The sequence below is a fragment of the Rhincodon typus genome, unplaced genomic scaffold (assembly GCF_021869965.1).
Source record: "Rhincodon typus isolate 14 unplaced genomic scaffold, sRhiTyp1.1 hic_rhity00010351, whole genome shotgun sequence".
NCBI classification, from domain to species: domain Eukaryota; kingdom Metazoa; phylum Chordata; class Chondrichthyes; order Orectolobiformes; family Rhincodontidae; genus Rhincodon; species Rhincodon typus.
In genome coordinates, this window is record NW_025975989.1 from 557 (window position 1) to 5,734 (window position 5,178).

The window sequence follows — 5,178 nt, forward strand, 5'->3', positions numbered from 1 at the left end:
TACATTTCTAGGATAGGAACTGAACACTAGTGCCTGGTGCATTACTAGGGATGTGTTAGAGGTCTGACGGTGTTATTTCACGGTTTGAGGGTAATGAGAGTGGAGGATATGGTGGTGGAACCTCTCGCTGCTGATAATTATTCATCTATCTTGAAAACCATAAGCATTCAGTTACTACACAGGCTGCATTAGCACTTAATGATTAATTAAGGACAGGAGATACACACAACAGGGCTGTCTCACTTATTTAAATGTTACAGCAACATAACACACATTACTTAAAATTTATCAAAGCAATTGACGTCTCTTTTTAGACTATGACCTGTGCACTAACAGCAACTTGCAGAAACAAAGCTTAGTAACTTTGTTTGCTTGTGAAATACTAACCTGTGCTTGTTTTACTGTCTTAAAGGAGGGACATACTAACACCATAGAGACTCTGCTGATGTTAGGAATTGACATACAGGCAAGGGATCTCAAAGGCCGCTCTGGTAAGTACTTTATTCTAACTCACTCGATTGTTAAGGCCAAGCCGTACAGGACACCACATGGCTTTATTGTTTGTACCACTTTACAAATGGAGCACTTTCACTAAATTAATTTTTATGATAATGTAAGTCATCCTAATTGCCAATAAAGAAATGAAAGGAGAATGGAATGAACACTAGATTTCACCTGGTATTCTCTGATAAAAAGGCAAATCTACCTCACACCTGAGAAGATCAAAGGGAGCCTGGATTTCCCTCACTTTAACAATGCAAAAGCAGGGTGCAACTTCAACAAAGCCCTAGAACACAATCATACTCCTTTGTAATGAGTTGGAGTATTTTTGGTTGCAGCAAGTAACAAAATGGAACAGTAGGGATATTATTGCAGCAACAGACACACTGCTCATCACTCGTTAGTTAAAGAAGTAGAAAAGCTTCCAGAACGACCCAAAGCTACAGCCTTGGTCTTAAGGTAACTAGGCCATAAGGTAGAATGGGCCTAACTCACTATTGCCTCTATTAAAAAAAATCCAGTGATACTTTTGATTTATCCCCACAATAAATTACATTCTCAAATGTTGCTTCTCTCCCCTCCTTTTGATGTTTCTCAGGGTGATTTACACTTTCACATTTGTGAGAGTAAACGGAACATCTTATTTGCTTGACATATGAACAATAAGTGATATGTTCACTAAAGGGAAAGCAGAAGGTTGACGTATGAAGGTAAAGAGATAGGTGTTTTGGTTCTAGTGCATTATACCACAGACTATTGATTATGGTTTCTCCCTCAGTTCTTCAAATGGTGAGTTCTGATATTACTGGATTCACCAGAGAGCGGGATAAAATTATTCCCACTGAGCAGAGATAAAGTCATAGCCCTCAGGGACGAAAGTGACATCTGGCTGTGCTCCAATGTACCATAATGACTGGTCTAAGAGTAACGTAAACAATGGCTAGAAACTAGTTATTTATCTTCTTGCAAAGAATGACTGGAGGCCTCATGAATTGTAAAATGACCATTTGAGAAAAATCAAAAGTTAAAAAGCAAAATGAAAAAAATCTAAGAACAGAAAAAAAAGCATGAACAGAAGAAAAATGAAGGAAGTGGCTAGAAACAAAAGTAGTTCTGTTTTTAATTGTCGCTTGAAGTGTGGGGTTGGTGAAATACGTCTTCCAATTATACATGGCTCACCTCTAAGTTAGAAAGCTGTGGGTTCAAGTATCACTTCAGAGACTAGAGCAACATATCTCAGCCAGAGCTATCAGAGATTCTGTTTTTGAACAAGATGGTAAACTGACATGCCATTTCTTGTCTTCGGGAACATAAAATATCCCATGGGACTATTTGAAGAAGATCAGCAGAGTTCTGCCCAATGTCCTGGATAATTCTTATTCCTCAACCTAACATCACGGAAAGAGTTTGTCTGGTCATTATTGTTTGTGGGAACTTATCGTACACAGATTGATTATGTGCTTCCTACCTTACAGCTGTGACTACAATTCAAAAAAACAGTACTGTACATCACTGACTGAAAGCACTTTGGGATATCCTGTGGTTGTAAAATCAAGTAAATTAACCCAAAATGTTTATTTTACAGCTTTGCACATGGCCTGTGCAGGCCAGCATACCAATTGTATAAAAAAGCTTATAGCTGCTGGATTAACTGATTCTACAGATGACAGTGGAATGCTAGCAAGCCAGCTGCTCAAGAAATCTGAAGCGCTCAAGGTTCTAGACAACGTTACAGACCGTAAATAAAATATATTTATCCAACTGTATTTGCAGTAAATTTCCTTTACTCCTTATATGTATCAATCTAAACGTACACATCCTGCCCCCTTCCGATTCCCTGCCAGTTCTGTTTCTTCTTATTTGCCAATTTCCTGTCACTGAATTCAGAAATTTTCAATTTAGCCTTTGATCCAGCTGTGAAGTGCCAATCAAGAGTACTTTGACACTACGTTCAAGCATAGTTCTGTGCTGGGAGGCTGGAATTGGTGAATTCACCTTTTCCTGTCCTAATATATGCCAATCGTAGCATTTTGGTTTTGCTGCCAATTTAGTAACTTGGATATGGTGATCCAGAGGCCTGGAATAATGGTCAGAGACATAAGGTCAAACCCCACCATGGAAGCTGAGAGATATGAATTCAGTTAATAAATCAATTTCTGAAAAAAAGCTATTGCCAATAATTGTGATCCTGAAGCTATCAGATTGTCAGGAATACCTTATTCACCAATGTCCTTAATAGACAGAAACCTCCCACGCTTATCTGGTCTGGAATATATGTGAATCCCAGATGCACACAACAATGTAGTTTTCACTTAATTGGTCTTTGAAATGGCCTAGCAAGCCACTCAGTTCAAGATATTTAGGGATGGGTAATAACTGTTGGCCATGGGGCCCTCTTGTGATGCAGAGGTAGAGTACCTACCCCTGGACCGGTAGGCCCAGGTTCAAATCCTACTGCTGCAGAGGTGTGTAATAATATCTCTGAATAGGCTGATTAGAAAAATAGGGTAAATTAGAAAGAGGTGGTCATTGTGGTGCAGTGGTAGTGTTCCTTCCTCTGAGCTAGGAGGCCCAGGTTCATGTCCCATCTGTTCCAGACATATGTAATAACAGATTGACTAGAAAATGTCTAAATACTGCCCATGCTAATGTTATCTCTGGAATAAAATTTAAAAATATTCCTGCACTTTTAAAGCATATTACCTTACATGAATTAAAGAGACTCATTTAATACTTCTGAACTGTCACACTGTAAATACCTTTGTCACATTGCATAGAATGTACAACACAAACCCGTTTGCTAATGTTTATGCTCCATGAGTGTCCTCTCATGCCATTTAATCTAACCCCACAAACATAATCTTCTAACTGTAGAGAAACAGAGGCAGTAATTTGGAGTCTACGTATGAGTAAGAATGTCTTTAATTAATCACACTTTATTTAAAAAGTAATTAAATCCCTGAAGACCATTTAAAATCTGACCTCTCCCAGTGTTTACTTTAACAGCAATTAAGCTGAAGAATTGCTGATGTACTTTTCTGCTTGCTGAGTTTGAGGCTACAACCAGATTTTAGTCTCAATTTGTGCTTTACACAGTCTGTTTTGTGAGCTAATGTCCATAAAATAGCAACCAGTTATAAATTACTGAAATGGACAGTTCCTATAGATTTTTGCCTTCTACCCTTCGAAATAAGAATTACTTGCTTAGATATTGAAAGCTGTGTTATCAGAAGTGATTTTGTTGCAATGTTTAACCATGGTCTAATTTCGCTGGTCAGGCAAATGTAAAAGTGTACAATGGAGCAATTTGAAAGAGAACAGTTATCCCAGTTTCTGGGCCATGATTATCTATCAACAAAGATCATCTAAACTTGTTTAGTCATATGGTATTTGTGAATTTGCACTTAGCAAAGTATTAATGTGTTTACTTATTTGTAATTGCACTGCAAAAGTGATTCATTAACTGTGAATTACATAAGGACATCCCAAAGAAATAAAGGTGCTACCTACAAACAACTGCATGTGTTAATTTTAACTTTAGCATAAAATGTCTCAAGACAGTGTAAATTGACAGGAGACCGAACGTGAAAGAAACCGAAAGAGATTTTAGGGCAGGGAATCAAATGCTGGATCAAAGATGTAGGTTCTGAACAATGTCTGAAAGGAGGAGACAGTTGGAGAGTCAAAGATTTTGGAAGAGAATTCCAGGGCTTTCAATTTAGTGAACACAATTTATTTTAAAGAATCAAATGTTCTGTCATTTTGTAAAAATGATAGATGATAGGAAGGGGAAGGCGGGATAATTAGTAGCACAAGCAAATGCACCTGTAATGCCATGTGGATAACTACATTGTGTTTCCTCTGCCAATGATTTACAAAATCTCTTCTCCATGAGATAACCATGCTATTGGCAGGAACCTCCGCGTACGTGTATGAAAGGACTGAGTCAGCAGTTTCACAAATCCTTTCCAGCCTCTGTTGTCAGGACCAATTGCTGTTATCTTAATGCCTTTTGTCTCTTGTGAGAGGCATGCTGCTGACAAGGTCTAAAATTTTTTCACATCAACACAAGCAACAAACTTCATCCCTGTTCATGATTTATATGAATGCAGCCGGTATTCTCATCTGCGTAGCTCAAGAATTTCCTCTGTGTGCTCTTTGGCATGATCTATTGGGATAAATTTCCATAATAGCCATCTTAATAAAACCAGCAATCAAGTTTTTATGAAACAAAGATTGGAGGAGAGTGAGTTCTGAAAAGGACTTAAGGACGGCACAAAAAAAAAGATAATTAAGACAAAGAAATTCAGATGCTGGAAATCTGAAACAAAAACAGAAATTGCTGGAAAACTCGGCAGGTCTGGTGGCATCTGTAGACGGAAAAGAGAGTCATCATTTCGAGTCCAGTGACTTGAGCTAGTGACTCAAAATATTAACTCAGATTTCTCTCCATAGATGCTGCCACAGCTGCTGAATTTCTCCAGCAAGTTCCAGATAAGTTAATTGATTGGCAAAGATTAGACAAGTGGAATATAATGTGAGAAAATGTGCAATGTTCTATTTTGGTAGGAAGAATGAAAAAGAAACAGCTGATCTAAATGGTGAGAGATTGCAGAGCTCTGTGATACAGAGAAAAATCAAGGTGTTCTAGCTCATGAATTGCCAAAAATTGTATGT

At 38.0% G+C, this 5,178-nt stretch overlaps 1 long non-coding RNA gene across 1 annotated transcript; it reads left to right on the forward strand.

The window, feature by feature from the left end:
• Nucleotides 1–408: 408 nt before the first annotated feature.
• LOC125482440 lies at nt 409–4,014 on the forward strand. Its single transcript, XR_007261644.1, has 2 exons — nt 409–491; nt 2,087–4,014. It is a non-coding gene; the product is annotated as an uncharacterized LOC125482440 (long non-coding RNA).
• The last annotated feature ends 1,164 nt before the right edge of the window (nt 4,015–5,178 follow it).